Source organism: Choloepus didactylus, chromosome 10 (genome assembly GCF_015220235.1).
Source record: "Choloepus didactylus isolate mChoDid1 chromosome 10, mChoDid1.pri, whole genome shotgun sequence".
In the NCBI taxonomy this organism is placed as follows: Eukaryota; Metazoa; Chordata; class Mammalia; order Pilosa; family Megalonychidae; genus Choloepus; species Choloepus didactylus.
In genome coordinates this window covers 101,228,496-101,250,132 of record NC_051316.1, presented here as the reverse complement: position 1 = coordinate 101,250,132, position 21,637 = coordinate 101,228,496, and the positions used below count along the sequence as shown (strand labels likewise).

At 49.5% G+C, this 21,637-nt stretch overlaps 1 protein-coding gene across 3 annotated transcripts in view; it reads right to left on the bottom strand.

Moving 5' to 3' along the window:
* The window catches only part of GGTA1 (glycoprotein alpha-galactosyltransferase 1 (inactive)), a 66,914-nt gene extending 46,627 nt beyond the window's left edge, over nucleotides 1–20,287 (bottom strand). For 2 of the 3 annotated variants that reach the window (XM_037796900.1, XM_037796901.1), the window contains exon 1: nucleotides 19,986–20,287. The gene's annotated coding sequence lies outside the window, so the exon portion shown is untranslated. The remainder of the gene's footprint in view (nucleotides 1–19,985) is intronic. The other variant, XM_037796902.1, reaches the window with a different exon arrangement.
* Between the last annotated feature and the right edge of the window lie 1,350 nt (nucleotides 20,288–21,637).

Genomic DNA, 21,637 nt, shown 5'->3' with positions numbered 1-21,637 from the left:
ACACAGGCAGAGGCAAGAACGCCATGGATTGCCAGAAGCCAGAAGACAAGCCGGGGACAGAGTCTTCTCCAGAGATGTCAGAAGGAGCCTGGCCCCTGCCAACACCTTCCCCCAGACTCCAGCTCCAGCACTGTGAGACAGTACATTTCTGTTGTTTTAAGCCTCCCAGTTTGTGGTTCTTTGTTACGGCAGCCCCAGGAGACTAACTCCTACCACAATGGAGTTTCTGAATGAATAAATGGCGGGGTTCCCATAAAGCACCTGAACAGTGTCTGGAATGAGTAAATGCCCAGTAGGTTGTTTTATTATTACTCTGGATTCTGGATCACTTCCCTTTCCCAGGGTTTCTTTCTGCAGAACCCAGAGAGCCCAGCCCATGCAGGCTGCTGCCCTGCAGACCACATCCAAGCTTTACTATCAGGGAAAGTAAATCTGAATGTCAGTCTGAACTAAGCACAGCAAGGAAAGAAAATGGTAGGGGAAAGGCAGAAATTACTATGATGCCACCCTGAGGCAGATGGATTTGGGAGATGGCAGCTGTCCCAGAGTGCCGGGCACCAGAGAAGGCCTCAGGCGGCACCCAGATTCTGCAGCTGAGGGAAGATCCTCGGCCCATCCCGTTTGCCCTGAGGAAGACAGCCTTTTGGGGATGGTGCAAGGAGGATGCAGCAGAAGATGCAGGTTCTGGCTTTGTCTCTGCCACTGAACCTCAGAGGTAGAAGAGGATGGGTTCAGCCACCTCTGCTCTGGGAAGAATGGGGCACGCCTGACTCAGGCCGGGGTGGTGGGAAGTACGGGTGGTACTGGCCCCACCTCGGCCGTGAGGGTTGTACATTCACCCTCTCATGTTTCTATAGTGACAGAACTGAGCAAGCCACCCTACTTCTCTGGGCCTCGGTTTTCTCATCTGCAAAGCGAGGATTCTCAAATAACCACTTCGGCAAGCTGCCGCGAGAATCAGCGGCACTGTCACCTAACGGCAGTGCAGTGTCTCCCAGGACAGCAACCCTCCACGTGTGGCCCACAGATGGGTGCTGATTGTTCCTCCACAAGGAGGCAAAGATTTTGAGAGTGAGTCATTGTCGAATGTATCCTTCCCTACAGAATTAGAAATATAAAGAAAAAAAAAAGGGAGGACTGGTCTTTTACCACGCTGTCCTGAGGCGTAAAGTACGATGCACCACGCAAAAGAGGTAGGATCATGGTACAGCCTCTTGGGACTGCCCCGTCAGCTCCAGTGGGCTCCGTGTTCCAGATGGAGCTGTGGGTCCCATCTCGCTGGGACGGCTCACCCAGGCAGCCTTCCCTCCCTAACCCTACAGCATTTTGCCAAGCAGCCAGCGCAATGGGCTTCACAGTATGCCTCAAACAGGCTGAGCCTCCTTCCATCTTGGGAGGTGGCCTTTCTCCCAGCACAGCCCATATTAAACTCTGTGTTTAAAAGCAGCCCACACACCCCTTTTCAACAGGAACAGGTTAGGGTGGTCACCGCCTAGACATCCATGAAGTTCGGGAAAGTGGTTAAACTAGAGGAAGGGGTAGCAAAACAGACGAGATGGAATTTAGCAAAGGACTATGAATACTGAATCTCTCTATAATTTTCTTTTTCTTAATTGCTAGGGTACTAGAATAGCTAGAAGGAAAGAACTGAAATGGTGGAACTGTAACACATAGCATCTTTTGAAATTTGTTCTATAGCTACTTGTTAAATTGTAATTTGAAAAGTTATCACCTTTTTGCATATATGCTATATTTCACAATAAAGAAATAATTGAAACTATGGTGCTGTAACTCATAACATGTTCAGAAATTTCCTATATAACTATTTGTTAAAACATATTTTGAAAGATATTACCTTTTTGCATGTTATATTTCACAATAAGGAAATAACTGAAACTGTGGAACTGTAACCATAACGTTCCTTGAAATTTGCTAACTACTTTTTAACTTGTACTTGGAAAGTTATCACTTCTATGTATATGTTATATTCTACAATTTAAAAACATATGATTAAAAAAAAAAAAAAGCAGTCCACAGAGGAAAAGAATAAAAAAGACACAGGAGCACTCACTTTTGAAGATGCTTAGTGGAGAATCTCTGCCTGAGCCGGGTGGTGTGGAAGGGATGTCTGTATCAGGTAGAGACTTTTTAGAACGGAAGGGAACTTTTAGGGGTCTATAGTCAAGCCCTTTTCTTTTACAGATGAAGAAACAGAGGCTCAAGGAGAGGATGGCAGAGGCAGGATTTGAACCCTGTCTAGTTCCTTGCCCCACAGCCCTTGACCAATCAACCCACGTTATGCAGGCCACTGCTGTTCCAAGCACCGGGATTCAGCAGCGAACCAAACAGACACAGACTATTCTCGTGGAGTTCACTTTCTAGTTGGTCAACAAATAACCAAAGGAACTAACTTCAGGTGGTGAAGAAGGTTGTAAAGCAAATAGCGGACACTGACATGTTAAGGAGTGAATGGTGGGGAGGAGGCCCTGCTCAGGGATGGCCTCTTTGTATTGGCCTCTCTCTGGAATCCCCAAGGCTCCCCTGCGGGACACTGATTACGCGCTTTAACTTGGCGGGCCTGGGCTGGGGGACCGGATCCACCCCTGGGGAGGGTAGTGGGTACGGGTGAGTGCGCCCTCTACAGCCCCCCGGGCCTGGGAAAGTGAGGCCGGAGGCAGGCCCCATTTCCTCACCCAAAATATACCAAATGTTAGGAGAGGCTTGCCGGAGGGAACCGCCTTTTCCCCACCCCCTTATCTTGCCCGGACACTCCCCGTTGCCAGCGCAACTCCCATCACCACCGGTGCGCATACATTGTTGCCGGACACCGTTACGGGAGCAACTCTCGCCCCTTTTCAATCAACCTCCGCGCCCTCTCAGAACCAATCCAAGCCTTTAACCCCTACAGCTACCCCGCCCTCTAAACGGCCCAATATAAACTTGTACTCTCCCCTAATAAAGCTCTCTCTCTCTTGGTTTTCATCATCCTAAAAGAAACGTGTCCTGCCTGTTCCTTTCTCGCCGCCCTCCATACTTGCACGCCTCCCGCCGGGGACCTGGCCAAGTCCCCCGCCTCGCCCTCACCTCCGGGAAAGAGCCCCCGCCGCCGGTACCCTCGGAGCAATCCTGGGAGCCTAGGATTTAGCAACCGGCCGCCACCCTCCCCCAGACGAATCAACTGCGACCGCAACTGGCGCCCAACGTGGGGCCACCTGGAATTAAAAGTCCTCTCTACGCAGCGGTCCAGTAAAACCACCCGCTCGCCCGGACGCCTCTCCAGCTCCCCTTCTCCTCGCCTGCAAAGTAAGGGCCGCCTCTCCCTCGCCGCCCCGCGGAGCCGCCCCTCCCATGCCGCTCCGCGCCCGGGCCGCTCTTCCTTTCCCGCGTTAACCTAACTCTTACCCCCGACTACCTTTCGTCTTCTCTTCCTATATCCCCACATTCCTCCTAACACTCTTCCTCCAGTAGCTTTCCCTCTTCCCCTCCATTACTTTGCTGTGGTCCTCTGTGTCTTTGTTTCTTTGTTTCGCGCGGTGTGCCTCTTTGCAACCGCCCCCCCCCCCCCAAACTGCTCTCGCTACTAGAGGCTCCTGCCTTCCATTCTCACCATCTCCTTCGGCCTCGCTGCCACAGTTTACCTCATTTTCTTTACTCAATAATCAACCCCCCTTTTTTCTCTTTTCTCACTCCGCTATGGGTAATCGTCTATCTGCACGCCAAGCACCCCAAGTTCGCGCTCTGGCGGGTCTCCTAGACACACATCGCTGTAAAGTGTCTGTCCGGCAGCTGCAGGTATACTGGGACCTCCTGCTGCCCTTTAACCCATGGCTCACCACTTGCCATCTTTGGGACCCTGTTACTTATGATCGCCTTATTGATCGGGTCACCAACGCCATGGAACATGAGAGCAAACGCTTCCCTCCCGGCTTGCTCCCCACCTTAATAACCGTCCGCTCCTGCCTTCAAGGCTCCCTCCCCCCTGATCGAGGCCCCATTAAATCCAAGGAGGCCCTATCAACCCAGCCAACAGATTCAGACAGCGATACTAATGTAGACCACGATTCGGACACAGAATCCTTAGTCGAGCAGATTAACAACGCGCTCGAAGTGACTCCCAAAAAACAAAATAACACTGAGCCTCGCCAAGATGGCGAACTTCCTCCTCCTCCTTCTTCTTCCATCAAGGGGAGGAAGTGCTCCGGCGATGACGTCAGCCCTAAGCTGGGCCGGAAACCGCAAGCGCTTTACCCCGCCCTTTCACAGGGCGGAGCTAGTCCACCATCTTATGCCTTAGCCACTCCCACCGCGCCGCCGTCTTGCGACGCTTGGGGCCTCCCACTTCCGCCTCCCCCTCCGGCGAGCTCCCCCTCGGAGCCGCTTCCGGCAGCTGCCGCCGCTCCTCCCACCCTGCCGACTAACAACCCCTGGCTGCCTTCTACACCTCAAGGCAACCCTTGGGGCAACACTCCCCCTACCCCCACTCCCGCGCCAAGCCCTCTGCAAGCGCGTCCTCCTTTCTCTCGTGCCTTTCACTGCTTTCCTCTTAACCTTACCCCCACACCACAGAAACCGTATGACTGGTATCCCATTGACTCTAATACTATTAAGCAGCTTCGCAGGGCCGTCAAGGAGGACGGGTTGGGTAGCCCATACGCTTCCCAAATACTGCAGGATCTCGGCATGGACTTTTGCATCCCCCAAGACTGGGCCTCGCTTGCCCGTTCCATTCTTAACCCCGGCCAGTTTATTGATTGGCGTGCTCACTTCCAGGCGGAAGCAGCTAAGCAAAGTGAGCAAGACGCAGCCACTGGAGTCTATCATCCCCCCGAAGCCTATCTAGGCACGGGAGCGTTTCTAAATGTGTCTGCTTATATTAATGTCCCTGCCACCTTCTGGACTATCCTCAGAGGCATCGCCCTACGCGCGTTTGCCAACTGCTCTGCCCGTCGACCTGACAGCTTTACCAAGCTCCTCCAGGAGCCAAACGAACCTTTCGCCACCTTCGTATCCAGAGTCGAAGAAACCTGCGCTAGAAAAGTTAGCAACCCCCAAGCCCAGCTAGCTCTCACCCGAGAACTCATTCTAGAAGGGGCTAACCCCCCCTGTAAGCAAGCCATTCTCCCCTTGAGGGAAAAAAGTCTAGATGACTGGGTTCTCGCCTGCAGCGCCTTTGACCCAGCTGCCGCGTCCCTAGCCCAGGCTGTCTCTGGCGCTGTCACTGCCGCCTTAGCCGCCACCACCGGTTGTTTTAAGTGCGGGCAGAGCGGTCATTTTGCACGGGAGTGCCCCAATGCAGAAATCAACCGCCTACCTTTCATGCAGCGTAATGGGCGCCCCCCTCCCACTCCTTGCCCACGCTGCCAGCGTGGCTATCACTGGGCGCGCGACTGCAAGAGCAGCCCCAGAGATCTTAGCAAGAATAGCTTAAAAAACCTCTGCTATCCCTGGTGCCCTGACGGCAGTCAGCGCCAGGGCACTGAGCAAGCTTTAAACTCCAAGCGGGGCAAGCCTCAGCCCCGCCCCTAAGAGGCAGCGTGCCGGCCGGTTCTAATAAAACTAATCACTTCACCGGCAGTAAAACGCTTCTCTGGACAGTCCCTATCACCCCAGAAAAGCCTACTCGTAAGTTAAGAATAGAGGGGCAATGGTACACGGGCACGCTCGATTCAGGGGCAGAGGTCTCTTGCATGCCCGCTCAGTATGCCACCATGTGCATGGTTCTCGATGGTCCCTCGGTAGTGGGAGCCACTGGCTGGAATCAAGCCCAATATTATATGTGCCCATCCTCAAATCCTGGAAAACAGTACTGCAATTCCCCCAACCAATACTACTGTGCATATTGGGGATGTGAAACATTAGCCACTCAGTGGGAGACTTACGCCACTGATCATTACCTAACTCTAAAATGGGCACCCTTTAACTGCAAACCACCTCAAGAACCCATTAACTGGGGTATCTATGGAGGCCATCACCAGATTGCACCTACAGGTACCTGCTCACATTTAAATCTCAGTGTGCAGCTCCCCAATGATCCCTCCTGGTTACTCGGTCGAACCTGGGGCTTCAGAATTTATTTGAAAGGAGTCGACCCAGGTTCCCTTATTCTTGTAAAAAAGGAGGCTGTACAAAAAAAACCCCTCTGCCATTGGTCCCAATAAAGTCATTAACCCCCTTTTTCCACAGCTCTCCAGCCGCACCTCAGCTCCAACCAGCCGCACCTCAGCTGCAAACGGCGCGTTGCCAACACCACCACCCCAACCTCGTCCGCCCCCCGCCCGTTACTCCTCTCCCCTCCTCAGCCTTATCCAAGCGGCCTTCACCTCAGTGAATTCCTCCAACCCCAATCTTACCTCCTCTTGTTGGCTTTGCCTCTCCACCTCCTCCCCCCTGTATGAGCCAGTTGCCTCCAACCTCTCCTTTTCAGAAAACACAGAGGACAGCCCCTCGGAATGCAATTGGAATACCTCTGCCGTCCCCCTAACCTTTCATTCAGTCTCCTTTACAGGAAAGTGCATCCGCCCTCGCTCAAGTAACTCTCCCAACCTCACAGCTTGCGCCGACTACTCATCTCCCAGCAGCTCTGCAAAATTTCTCATTCCTCATAACTCCTCCCAATGGCTCTGCTCCTCTACAGGGCTTACCCCCTGCCTTAACGTGCAAACCCTCAATACAACTAATGAAACTTGCCTCCTAATTGTCCTCATCCCTAGGGTCCTATACCACAGCGAGGAAGACTTCTTCCTCCGCCTGGAAACAACTGCAGCTTCTGCCCCACTGCAAAAGCGAGAGCCCATCACCGTCCTCACAATTGCCTCCCTCCTAGGTCTTGCAGGCGCTGGCACCGGAATCGCTGCATTAGCCAGTCAAGACTCCGCCCTAACTCACCTCCGGGCGGCTGTTGACGAGGACATTCGTCACCTACAAGACGCTGTTTCCCATCTTAAAAATTCTGTCAATTCCCTCTCTGAGGTCGTGCTCCAAAACCGCCGAGGTCTCGACCTTCTCCTCCTCAAAGAAGGAGGCCTCTGCGCCGCCCTAGGAGAAAAGTGCTGTGTATATGCCAATTCCACAGGTCTCGCCGAGGACAGCCTAAAAAAGGTCCGAGAGGGACTGGAACAATGCAAAAAAGGACCGTGAAGCCACCAGCTATTGGTCCCACATCTTTACCCCCCTCCTCCCATACCTCCTCCCTCTCCTCGGCCCCCTACTAATGATTATTCTAGCTCTCACCTTAGCACCCTGCATTATCCGCAGAATTGTCCAGCTTGTAAGGAAACAAACGGATGCTATTTTTTCCTCATTCGTGCAAGTCCAGTACCAGCGACTCGCCACCTCTGACGCTCCCTACTCCGAGATGACAACCAACCCTCCGCGACCTCACCGCCACCGGTCAACCCGCCGACCGCGAGGCCCTTCTCGATCGCCTGAACATCGCACCAACCTCGAGCTCCAGCTTCTCTGAACCTCCAACTTTAAACCCCCCACCCTCGTCCATCCCGCAAGCAGCAAGGCCCCTGTCGAGCGCCCGGGCGCCACACCAACGCCGAGCTCCAGCCTCGCTGAGCCACCGTCAACCCCTTTTCCCCTCCCCGACCTCCCCCTTCCCTCATCCCTTAGCTGACCTCTCCGGTAAGCTTCTTCCTTTAATTACAAAAGAAGGGGGAAATGCGGGACACTGATTACGCGCTTTAACTTGGCGGGCCTGGGCTGGGGGACCGGATCCACCCCTGGGGAGGGTAGTGGGTACGGGTGAGTGCGCCCTCTACAGCCCCCCGGGCCTGGGAAAGTGAGGCCGGAGGCAGGCCCCATTTCCTCACCCAAAATATACCAAATGTTAGGAGAGGCTTGCCGGAGGGAACCGCCTTTTCCCCACCCCCTTATCTTGCCCGGACACTCCCCGTTGCCAGCGCAACTCCCATCACCACCGGTGCGCATACATTGTTGCCGGACACCGTTACGGGAGCAACTCTCGCCCCTTTTCAATCAACCTCCGCGCCCTCTCAGAACCAATCCAAGCCTTTAACCCCTACAGCTACCCCGCCCTCTAAACGGCCCAATATAAACTTGTACTCTCCCCTAATAAAGCTCTCTCTCTCTTGGTTTTCATCATCCTAAAAGAAACGTGTCCCGCCTGTTCCTTTCTCGCCGCCCTCCATACTTGCACGCCTCCCGCCGGGGACCTGGCCAAGTCCCCCGCCTCGCCCTCGCCTGCGGGAAAGAGCCCCCGCCGCCGGTACCCTCGGAGCAATCCTGGGAGCCTAGGATTTAGCAACCGGCTGCCACCCTCCCCCAGACGAATCAACTGCGACCGCACTCCCCCATGCCAGTAGCGTGCTGGATTTGGCTCATACAGCTCATGACACCCAAATGTTAAATTTTCAGGAACCTGGCAAACCAGCTGTTAAGCACAGCCAAATTAAATTATATAAACTTACAATTAAGTGGATTATATTAAAAACAAAGGTAATAATCAAAACACATCACTTCCTAATTATTTTCCTACACTCTTGAGGTTTTTTCCTTGCACTCTTGAGGTTATTTACAGCTATTGTATCTAGACATAGTGGAAAATACTAAAGAACAGAGTGCTGCTAAGTATCTCCTCCCAACTCCTCAAGTGGTAGCCTGGAATTCATCATGCTGGAAATATTTACACTATAGAAATTGGCAAATACCACATATAAGGCTTTGGTTTTCCAAAGAGCTGGCTGTGAAACATTTACCAGCTCACCTCTGCCTTGAGCTCTGGCTCTAACCCAGGCCTTCTGTGGCTGTGGGAGTCTGCATCTTCAGATGGGAGGGTGTGGGGGTTCAGCTCAGCTCTCCCAGGGAAGTGAGGATGGGGGCGGCTCCTCCAATCAAGTGTGGATGTGAACTTTCTTCTTCCTTTTTTAAGGCTTCCACAGTGAGGAAGCAAGTCTGGGATCTCTAAGCGAATCTGTCTGTCCCTGCAAAAGAACTGCTCTCTTCAGCATTTATCAAGAGTTTGTAAAATAATGATGATTCATTCATTCATTTGATTATTTATTTTTGGTAAATTAAACCCCCGATATTAGGTGTCCTGGGGCAGTAAAAATTTAAAGGAACCCTGTAGAAAATCTCTTTGTATAAATGCATTTAGTCCTTCTTAATTCCTCTACATTTTCATATGTAGGATTTCATTCATTGGAGGACATAACTGTTGTGGTAACAGCTGAGTGAAGTTACTATTACTTGTTCTAATAATAGTGATAATGGCAGCTGCCATTTAATAGCACCACATGGCAGCCATTAGACACATATCTAAAATCCACACCAACCCATTTTACACACAAAGATGCTGAGATTCAGACGTTCAATAACTTGCTCAGGGCCATGGGGAAGGAGAGGGAGAGCCCCTTCTTTCACAAAGCTGCCCTCTGAAAGTTTCCCCAAAGCCCTTCCCTTCCCTGGGCTGCAGCCTTAGACCTGCAAGGTTCTGGGGCACCACAAGGTCCCCATCCCTGGTGGCTCTGTGGACTCTATGGCTGCTCAGCTCAGTGACAGGGAGTGACATCACCAAGATGGTGGAGTAAGATGCTCCAGGTTCCGCCCTGTACAGAATCTTCAAACAACAAGCAAAAACTGGCAGAACCGTCTTTCTCAAAGCTCCAAAAAATAGTTTAAGGGTTGCAATAACAGGGCAAGCACCAAATTTAGAAAAAAACAACTTAAAAACAGTAGGAAAACCTTGTGGTGACTTTGCTGGCTCCTCCCCCAACCCATCCCCAGCTCGGTACACAGCCAGCCTGTGCTCCAGTGTGGGTTCCTGGTCCCGGTTCCAGAGGAAGCAGAGTAGCCTTTATACACATACTAGGGGGCATGTATGCCTGTGCCAGTCTGTCTGGTGGCAGCCTGAAGGACTGAACCAGGACACTCATCTCTGCCTTGCCATCCCAGAATTTGCCCTGCACATGGAAGTGGCTCACAGGGCAGTCAAAGCCAAGGATTTAGTCAACCTTGAGATCCAGTCCCTGCTCTTAGGGAGCCATCTCCTCCTTAAAAGAAATGCAGCCCTTGATTTTGAAAAATGTCTTGGCCTTCCCCACAGATGCTAAAGAATTTTCTCTGGAGACAGCTGGCCTGACATTTGAGGACTCGCAGTTTCCCTGAGGAAGGGGAGAGGCGGGCAGCTGGTCTTCTGCACACAGATAATCCAGGGCTGCCAACACTCATGTCACCCCTCTGGGCAGCCAGCCTCTTATCCCCCAAGCTTGCTCCCTCCTCTGTGCCCCACTGGCCACTCAGGGCCATGTGGATTCTGGCACAGCTGGAAGAATATCAGAATGACAGGTTCTCATGGCCTCTTCCCTCTGCCTGGAACACTAGTCCCTCTTCACCCTCTAATTCCTTCAGGGCTCAGTTGAAAAGTCACTTCCTCAGGGAAGCCTTCCCTGGACACTTCCCCAGGCGAGGGCAGGGCCCTCTCAACCACACCCTGCACTTCTCCTTCGTGGCTTTCACTGTGCAATTGTTATTTAATGAAGGTCTCCAAGCTAACCTGTAGCCTCCACATGGGCAGGGATGACATCTATCTTGTCCATTGCAACATCTCAGGTTATCTAGCACAGCACACAGTAGGTACTCGATAAACTGTGGATGAGTGAGTGAATGAGCAAATGAACGAATGAATCTATGGTGACCCAGTGACTGTTGAATGAATGTTTGATTCAAAGCATGAGAGTCTGGAACACACACAACTTCTAGAATCATAGTTCCTGATGCCCAAACTGGCAAGTGGGCAGGGGGTGGGCCAAAGCTTGTGATCCCTCTGGGAGCAACAGCATAATTGATTCAGCCTTGGGCCAACTGCTTCTCTCTTGTAGGTTTTCAGGTTGAGCGTCTATTTCCTGTGGGTTTGGACTTTTCTCTGCACTTTGTTTAACAGCAATTATTGCTCAGGGTTTAGAAAGAGATTTGCTAGGTCAAAGCCTTGTGCTATTTTGCTGATGGGGAAACTGAGGCTCAATGGCTACCCAGCACCAGATGAAAGCAGACTGCCTCACTTTCAGCTCAGAAATTCAGCTCAACAATCAGAGCTTGTTTCAGTGTCCCACCCTTAAGGAGAAGAAAGTCCAGGGCATTTAGAGTGAGCCTGAAGACAATCACACCCAGATTGGGATGGAATTAAAAACTCTATTTGGAATTAATCACAAGACCTGGCCTGTCTCCCCAGCCCCTCCCAACTGCTGCTTTTTGCTATCTCTGGCTGATTTCAGTCTGAGTAACACTAGGCGGGGACCCTCCTCTCCTGTGCTGGGCATGGATCTGCACCCCAGCAAAGGACACCACAGTTGCCCCCAGCACCCCTCCTCCTTCTGAACCACCTTCATTTCCCTCCCACACCACACTGGGGTCTATAAGTCACACTCTGTTCAGAGTCAAGACCCAAGTTTCATGCCCCAGTTCTGCCACTTAATTCTTGAGAGACTTTGGACAAGTCATTAAACTCCAAGCCTCAGTTTCCCATGTGTAAAGTGGGGGGAATAATTCCTGCTCTGCTCATCTTGCAGGGCTTTTGTCCATCAATGTCAAGAACTCTGACAACAATAATTCTATAATTATCACTCCATTTCCTGAACACTCTTGTGTTGAGCCCACGGTCAGCTGGTTTATTCCAGTCCCCTGTCTCTCTATCCACCCGCTCTACACCATTCAACCCCTTCAACCACACCCCGCCTAGAAACCCTCTCCCTCCTTGGCTTCCTAGACCTGGTTCTTGGACCACTCATTCTCCAAGGAAGGCTCTGACCCAAGGGGCAGCTCCCTACTTTCCCCTGCCATTCATGTCTGCCAATCACACGTGGCTTCGAGAACCACAGGAAACACCTGCCCATCCCCAAACTTCCTTTTACATGCTTGTGTGGGGTTTCCCCAGTACACGAAAATGTGAGCATGACACACTGGATCATCTCTACCATGCTGCTGTGGCACTCTTCCTTCATGAGGCTGCATTTGGCAATTACAAGATCATGATGGCTTCTGAAGCCCACGTCTCAAAGCCTCCCACAGCCACATCCGGGTGGTGTGCAGCAGGAGGCCTATATTCTCCAAACCGGGAATGACATCACTTTGTGTTTTATCTCTTGAACAGATCAGCGACTTGGCTGGAGGTTTAGACAATTATATTTTTACTTCCTCTTTTTTTTTGAACCGAAAGTCTCTCTCAGGAATAAAGGAGAAGCTGCAACAGCCCTTTTAACCCAAAGAGACGGGTGACTTGCCCAAGGTCTCACAGCCATTAAGGATTCAAACTCAGGCGGTGGGACTCCAGAGGCCTCACTTATCCACCAGAGTGTGGCAAATGAAAGCCATAGTGGTCCTGTGAGTAATGTGCTTTCTGGCCTCCAGCAGCTTGCAGTGGAGGAGGGGAAAAGTCATGCTACAGAAAGTAACCAGGATGCCCAGGGAGGGAGGAAGGGAGGAGGAGAGGACTCATTTCATGGGAGGCAGGAGGAAGAGAAAGGCTTCAGAGGAAGGGTAAAGACTAAGCTGGGTTTTGAAGGGTAAGTACGAATGGATTTGGGAAGGAGGTAGAGAGGGCATTCCAAGCAAACGGCACAGCAAGAGTAAAAAACCCAGAGGCATAAAGCCAAGAGACAGTTTCAGGAATTGCAGTAGTTCCCTGAGGCTGGAACAGAATTTCTGAGGGGTGGGGCGATGAAGGTGGCAACGAGTTAAGAAAGCAGCTTGTGCAGGAGCTTAAATGTCATCTAAATGAATATGTGCTTTATCCTGAGGGCAGTAGGGAGGGGAGCCTTAGAAAAATTTAAAAAAAAAAAAAAAAAAATCAGTTTGGGGTTTGGGAAGATGACATGGCTGCAGTGACAAGAGGAGATGTGATTGGGGCAGAGAGACAAGGGAGGACGTCACAGAAGAGGTCCAGGCCTGAGGAAGAGAAGGGGTAAACCTAACTAAGCAAGAAGAGTGGGGCTGGAATTTAAAGGACTATCTGGAGATTTGGTAGACAGGTGGGATTGACTGAACTAGGTCATAGATTCCATGGTGAGGGTGCATTGCCATGTTTGAGGAAAGGGCAGCACGTACCAAAGAGCTGTGTGATGGGGATTAGGTTGGAGAGATAAAGATAGATGGGGACCTCTATCAAGGAGTTGTTATCAAACGTAAGTGTTCCATTGTATTATTGTTCCCAGGTATCCATTCTCTGCCAGCAGGCAGAGTATATACCTCTATCCCACTGACTTTGCACCTAGTCATTTGACTGACTTTGACCAAAGCAATGAGGGTAGAAGTGACAGTGTGCCCGTTCAGAATGGAAGCCTTAAGAAGCATCAAAGTCACTTCTTCCTTGCTCCAGCCTTCACCAGGAAAATAACATGTACCAGACAGAAGCAGCTCCTTCAGCCTGAATCCTAGAATGAGAAGACACATGGAGCAGATCTTCTGCTCCACAACAGCCCGGCAGCTGACATGGAGTGCAAACAACAGCAAAGCTTTTGCAGCCATAATCCAAGATTTGGGGATTGTTTATTATGCAGCATGGCCCCAGCAAAAGCTAACTGATACACACTATATATATGAGACGAGAAGACAGCAAATTGTGAAGAACCTTAGATGTTGTGATAAGGAGTTTTGACCAACGGGGAGTCAACACAGAATGTGTAGTTGATGAACCGTCTCATCTCCGTGCACTTACATTTAGTCTCAGGGGCGGAGACATCTATCCTTGCAAAACCAGCCTCTGCATTCCCTCCCACTCCTCTTCGCACCTGGCTCTACTGGATATACCTTTCCTCTTCTGGACTGAGTCCTTCCCTTGAGCCTATACCTCACTAATCCTTTCCTTCCTAAAATTCCTTCCTTCATCCTATCTCCCTATAGCTAGTTCAATCACTCTCCTGACCTTCTCAAACAAATTTCTTGAGAGTTGACTTTACTTACTGTCTTCATTTCTTCCCTTCTCACCTATGAGCAAGGAACCTGCCCTCCCCTCCACCAAAACTGCTTTCAGTATGTTTCAGTAATCTCATAATTACCCAGCACAATCTGCAGTCCTTGTCTTCCTCTACTGCTGTATACCATTTAACATGGAACTAAACTGGTTACTTCCCCATTCCCAAACATTTCCTCCTTCCCTGTTCTCTCTCTCAGCTCGTAGTACCATCATTTGTACAATGACACATGAAAGAAAGCCCACATGGGATAATGAATTCTGTTTGGACTTGTTGAGTTGGCAGTGCCTTTGAGACACTCAAGAAGAAATGCCCAGTGGGCAATTAAACATGGGGACAGGGAGCCCAAAACAGAGATATGACTTGAAGATAAAGATTAATATAGAGGTGCATTCAAAGCTATTCCTTATTGGAAGGAATGAAATTATTTCAGGATATTTGTTTTTCCCATTGTTTTGCTTTATTTTGTTGGAGATTTTTTTTTATTTGATAAATAAAGTAATTAAAAAAAATAGAAAGGAAGCACAATAAGATACCACTAGCAGGTCACTAAATTGGCTAAAATCAAAAAAATCTGACAGCACCAAATACTGTCAAGGATGTGGACTTACCCCTCATATATTTCTGTGGGAGTGTAAAATGGTACAGACCTAGCAATTTCACTCCTAGGTAAAAACAAATGTCCACAAATACTTGTACAAGAGTGTTCATAGCAGTTTTAAACATAATAGTCAAAAACTGGAAATAACCCAAATGTCCATCAACAGGAAAATAGATAAAGAAATTGCAGTGCATCCATACAATGAAATATTACTCAGCAATAAAAAGAATGAACCACTGGTAGATACAACTACATGGGTGAATCTCAAAAATAGTATGTTGGGTGAAATAAGCCAGACATGAAAGAGTGTATACAGTATGATCCTATTCATGTGAAGTCCAAGAACCAACAAAATTAATCAAAGGTGATAAAATGGCCTGGAAGGTTGGAAAGAAAATTACAGGCATACCTTGTCTTCTTGTGCTTCAGTTTATTGCACTTCACATATAAGCCATTTTTTTTTTTACAAATTCTCCATTTGTATGTGGCAACTCTGCCTCAAGCAAGTCTATCGGTGCCATTTTTCCAACAGTGTGTGCTCACTTAGTTTATGTGTCACATTTTGATAATTCTCACAATATTTCAAACTTTTTCAATATTATTAAATCTGTTATGGTGATCTGTGATTAGTGATCTTTGATGTCATTATTGTAACTGTTTTGGGGTGCCACAAACCATGAATGTAATCGATAAATGTGTGTGTTTGAACTGCTCCCCTCACCAGCCACCCCCCCCCCCCTCCTCGGGCCTCCCTAATCCCTGAGACACAATATTGAAATTGAGCCAATTAATAAAATGGCCACTAAGTATTGAAGCGAAAGGAAGAGTCAAATGTCTCTCACTTTAAATCAAAAGCTAGAAATGATTAAGCTTAGCGAGGAAGGCACTTCAAAAGCCGAAGTAAACTGAAAGCTGGGCCTCTTGCACCAGTTAGCCAAGTCGTGAATGCAAAGGAAAAAGTTCTTGAAGGAAATTAAAATTGCTACTCAAGTGAACACATGAATGATAAGAAAGCAAAAAAGCCTTATTGCTGACATGGAGAAAGTTTTAGTGGTCTGGATGGAAGATCAAACCAGCCACAACATTCCCTTAAGCCAAAGCCTAATCCAGAGCAAGGCCCTAACTCTCTTCAATTCTGTGATGGCTGAGAGAGGTGAGGAAACTGCAGAAGAAAAGTCTGAAGCTAGCAGAGGTTGGCTCAGGAGGTTTAAATTAAGAAGACATCTCCATAACATGAAAGTGCAAGGTAAAGCAGCAAGTGCTAACAGAGAAGCTGCAGCAAGTTATTCAGAAGATTTAGCTAAGATAACTGATAAAGGTGGCCACATTAAACAATAGATTTCCAGTGTAGACAAAGCAGCCTTCTACTGGAAGAAGATTCGTCAATGTCTGGCTTCAAAGCTTCAAAGGACAGGCTGACTGTCTTATTAGGGGATAATGCAGCTGGTGATTTTCAGTTGAAGCCAATACTCATTTACCATCCTGAAAATCCTAGGGAGGGCCCTTAAGAATTTTCTGAAAATCCTAGGGAGAGCCCTTAAGTATACTAAATCTACTCTGCCTGTGCTCTCTAAATGGAACAAGAAAGCCTGGGTGACAGCACATCTGTTTACAACATGGTCTACTGAGTATTTCAAATCCACTGTTGAGACCTACTCCTCAGAAAAAAAGGTTGTTTTCAAAATATCACTGCTCATTGACAATACACCTATCACTCAAGGCTCTGACGGAGATGTGCAATGAGATGACTGTTGTTTTCATGCCTACTAACACAACATCCATCCTGCAGCCCATGGATCGAGGAGTAATTTTGACTTTCAAGTCTAATTATTGAAGAAATACATTTCGTAAGGCTATAGGAGCCATCGATAGTGATTGCTCTGATGGATATGGGCAAAGTAAATTATAAACCTTCTGGAAAGGATTCACCATTCTAGAGGCCATTAAGAATATTCATGATTCGTGGGACAAGGTCAAAATATTGACATAAACAGGAGTTTGGAAGAAGTTGATTCCAACCCTCATAGATGACTTTGAGGGGTTCAAGACTTCAGTGGAGGAAGTAGCTGCAGATGTGGCAGAAATAGCAAGAGAACTAGAATTAGAAGTGGAGCCTGAAGATATGACTGAATTGCTGCAATCTCATGATAAAACTTGGACAGATGAGGAGTTGCTTCTTATGGATGAGCACAGAAAGTAGTTTCCGGAGATGGAATCTACTCCTAGTGACAATGCTGTGAACACCGCTGAAATGACAATGAAGGATTTAGAATATTACATCAACTTAGTTGATAAAGCAGTGACAGGGTTTGAGAGGACTGACTCCAATTTTGAAAGATGTTCTACTGTGGGTAAAATGCTATCAAACAGCATCACATGCTACAGAGAAATTTTTCATGAAAGGAAGAGCCGATCGATGCCACAAACTTCATTGTTGTCTCATTTTAAGAAACTGCCACAGCCACTCCAACTTTAGCAACCACCACCCCAATCACTCAGCAGCCATCAACACTGAGGCAAGACCCCCTCATCAGCAAAAAGACTACAACTCATTGAAGGCTCAGATGATTGTTAGCAAAAAAGTATTTTTTAATTAAGGTGTATACATTGGGTTTTTTTTTTAGACATAATGCTATTGCAAAATTAACAAAGTACACCATAGTGTAAACATAACTTTTATATGCACCAGGAAACTAAAATATGTGTGTGACTCACTTTATTTCAGCATTTGCCTTCGTGTGATGATCTGGAACCGAACCCACAATATCTCCAGGGTATTCTCATAATTGAAAATGGGAACTTTGGAAATAGTTTATTTCTTGTATTGGGTCGTGGTTACATGGGTGTAAACAACTGGCAAAGCTTACTGAACTGGATACTTAAGATCTGTAGATTTTATACTAAGTAAATTATACTGTAATTAAAAATTAGAAAAACAAAATAAAATTTTAATGTTTCTATAAAATAAACACTAATATAAAAAGGAGATAAAGGGCAGAAGTTACATTCATTTCAAATAATATTATATTTACACTATGAATGTACCTGTATTATCTGGCATATTTCTCCTGAGGGTCTCAGTTCCCCCACTTAATGGTGCCCCCCTTTCAGCATTCTGCCCTCCCCCAGTCTTGAGGCCTTCTGTCCATTAACCATTTTCTAGCCCTCATGAGAGGTGATATAATGGAAAGAGCACAGGTTTTAGAGCCAGACAGAACTGCATTCTAATCCCAGCTGCCATATGATAGCTGAGTGGCCATGGGCGAATTATTTGACGTCCCTGAACCTTCATTTCCTCAACTATAAAATGGGTTAGTGATACTTACCCTACACACTGATTGTGGGAATCAAAAGGAGCCCAGCACAGCCCCATAAAAGGCCATTATTATGGTGGGTATCATTCCCCCATAAGGACTGGGGACCCTGTAAAACTGGAACGAAACTCCATTAGGGAAGGGTCACCACCATCACTAGCTTCCTATTTGAGGTCACCTTAGATCCTAAAAGTCAGAAATAAGGTCCACAGTCTTTTTCACCATTTAAGGGAAATAAGCAGGGAGCCCGCATAGACACAGCGAGAGGCACGGTTTCTCTGTGTGGGGCTGAGGAAAGGGCACCATGAACTTGCTGACTTGCTCCTGGGGAAGTGAATTCTTTTTTACTCGAAACTGTGCAAGCAGTTCGCACATAAAGTTCCCACTAAAGGCCTGGCAATGCTCAGAGGTTGAGACACTTAGGTTTCCTCTCCCAGAGGGGTAAGAAGCCAGCCCTAGGACCCTGGAGTTAGAGTCTAAGTGAGGGGGGGGCTCAGAGTCCCCATGGACAGGAAGAGGCCCCTCCCGTCCTGTGACTAAGGAGACCAGGGTTCCCGGTAAGGTTTGGAGGACCTTGCCTCAATAATTTGCACACCTCTTGATCTCAGTTTCTCCATCAAAGAGCATACTGAATCTGAGTAAACTGGTATCAAAAACATCCTCTGATGTTTCCCAATACACAGAAGAGACCACAGCAGAACTGGACTGGCTCTGTCTGAAATAGGGAAGGCTGGGCTCCCCTCCCGCACCATGGCAGCACTGGAGCCAGGATCCTAGGCCTCCCAGGCGCACCTTTCAAAATTCTCTGGAGCAAATAATCCTTGGGGACTGAGCTCTGCCTCATTCAGTCATTCAGCACCTGTTACTTGTAAAAGATATAACTGGGATGGCTCTGCATCCTGTGCCCCGCCCCCATCCGGTAGGGAAGGCAAAGAACATCCAGAAGTAATTGAACAAGGCAGAAAAAGGCAGAAAGTGCTTAGTGTAACCAAAGAAGGCCAGAACTGCAAACGAGTAACCATGTCCTCTACTCCCCACAGACCCCCTCCACCACTGACTGGCAACACACTTTCCAATTCCTTATTCAGAGCCAGGAGGCAGGTCGCTAGCAGGGGCCTATTTCCCGGTTGAGGACAGGCTCAGTCTGGTTAAGTGTCTCCCAGCTGAGACGCGGCAAAGCCAGGGCTCCACCCTGCATCTCCTGCCTCCTGAGACACACCTATTTCCAGGTAAAATGAAGGAGGGATCCAGGCCCGTTCAGGAGCCAGAACGAGTGCAAACGACAGGCAGCCACAAAACCAGCCGCCTGGGTCTCGGTACCTTCCTGGGGGGGGGGGGGGGAGCGGCGCCGACACCCTTCCCCGCTCCGTCCTCCCTCGCGCACGCCTGGGGGGAAATTGGGAAATCTGAAGTCTCTCAGCTTTCTCTTCTCGCGCCCAGACATTTTTTCCCCAACTTTTTTTTTTTTTTTTTTTTTTTTGCCATTTTCAAACCCGGGCTGGTGTCCCTTTACAGTGAAAGCGAGGTAGTTTGAAGAATCGAAGCGACCCTTCCACCTCCCATTACTGTAAGGTAACAGGGACAATGTTTGAAACTTTCCCAGAGCGGGGTTTTGGGCTTGGTCCTCAGCTCCCCAACCTCTCCGATCTCCCCTCTATACCTATGGTATCAGGGTTTCATGCGCCCATCACTACCCTCCCAAGCTTCCCCTTCTCAGAGACGCTCCCTTCCCATCTTGTCCCGGGCAGAGCCATGGCCCACAAAATGGGGGCAGACCCCTCACTGTTTGCGAGACTTCGTCGGATGGTCGTACCCTGGGCTCCCTCAGACGCCATCCGCCCCGCCCCTGCGGACCCGGTGGAGCCCTCCACCCGCAAGCCCTTAGCCGCGGATCTGGAAGGCTTGGACAAGGTAGCGACAAGGACAGAGATGGGGACACAGACTGGGTGACCTGGGCAGAGGCAGCGCCAAGAACAAAAGCAGGAAGGGAAACGGGGCAGGGTCGGAGCAGCAGCAGACTCCCCAGCCCCCACCCGAGCCCCACGCCGCGACCCCTGGGGCCCGGCGGCCCAGCGCCTGTCTCCCACCACGCCCGGATCGCGGCCTCGGGGGGGCCTCGGCTGCGTCCCACGCACCCACCTGATCCGCAGAACTTGAGCGGCGAGAGCAGGCGTGCAGCGGCGCTCGGGGCTGGACCGCGCCTCGGCTCCTGGCCCCGGCGGCGCCCTCCGCAGCCAGAGCAGTTGCCGGCGCTGCCTCCTCCGCCCGAGCCCGGGCTGGGCGTGTCCGAGCAGGGTGTGCCCGCCTCCGCGGCGGGGCGCCTCCCCGGGGACAGGGGCCGCGGACTGAGGGACCCTGCGAGCGCCCCGCACCGCGAGCTGCGCGCCTCCCAGCTGTGCCCTCGCTCGCCGCTGTTTGTGCAAAGCCGGTCGCCGCCCCCGACACACAGCTGGGAGGTCGGGCGCGCGACTGAGTGCGTGTCGGTGTGGTGGAGGGGCGGGGGGGTGGGTGGAGTGTTAGTATTCGTTTCATTTTCACTCAAGCAGAAAAAACCCTGAAACTAGCAAAAAAGAAAATAAACTCCCTGGGCCGCCTCTGCCTTCTCGGCCTGCACGTGGAGGAGGGGGACATCGGGGGCATTGGAGGGTGGGGTGGGGTCTGTCACCCCGTACTGCAGGGAGGGGCCTCGGTGCCCCGGGCCACTGGGGAATGGAGAGCCTGGGAGGTCTGTCCCACCCTTTGTTTCCTGGGGACGGAAGAGTGCACGAGGAGACATCCACAGGCGGGCGAGCTGGGGTTGCTCTCGCCGGAGTCCCCGCTGTCCCCCGAAGTCGTGAGCTGGGGAAGTGGGGGGCTGGTCATAGGGCGGGTCCTGCGGGTGTGTGTTCAGACTCAGTGATCTTTTAGCCCAGAGTTCCTACGAATGGGCTCTACACATCCTCTGGGGGTTCTTCACTAGGATTAGAAGGGAATCAAAAATACTGTACTATACAGTTTGAGCTTCTGAGTCCGGTATGACAAAGGTTCACTTCAGTGAGCTGATGTAGGCACACCTGGCTGCCTTCAGTTTAGCTTGTCCTGCTCTGGAAATGACAACCAAACCTCGGGTTCCTGCTGATTTATTTTACCAGGTGAGAAAGTAAAAACTTCCTTTTGCCGGGTTCGTTTGCCCAAAAGTCATTTTCATAGACTAAGAAACTAGCTATTTAAATAATTTAATAGGTTGGAACTGCAATTTGACATCCTAGAAATGGCCCGGAGCATGAGTGTCATGTACAATTTTAATTGTTTCCTACTAATGAGGAAAGAACAGAGGCCTGATTTAATACTTGAGGGGTACTCGGAGGCCACAGGCAGGCCAGGTGACGTCACATGGACTGAGAGAGTGAAGTTTCCTGGTGGGGCCCATGGTGAAAAGGGGGGGGGGGAGAATCCAGTCATCGCCCCACACAGCAGCTCTGGAATGGCAAGCTCCATAGCAGTCAGCACAATGCATCCTTTGCTAGCAGATCAATTGTGCCATTATTGTCTTTTGTGAACATACTTGAAATAGTTCATTAGTAGTATCACAGTAAATATACAATGAGCAATGTTATATTAAGTGGAGTATTTCCCATTTTTCATTATTGCATTTGAGTATGCATTGCTTGGCCCATCAAACTGGATTATGAACAAGTTTTGTTTTGTTTTGTTTTTAAGAAAAACAATGACTGATTGTGACAGTGGCTCAAATGATAGCCCATCATGAGCAAAATTAAAAGATGATAGAGGAAATATAAAACACACAAAAA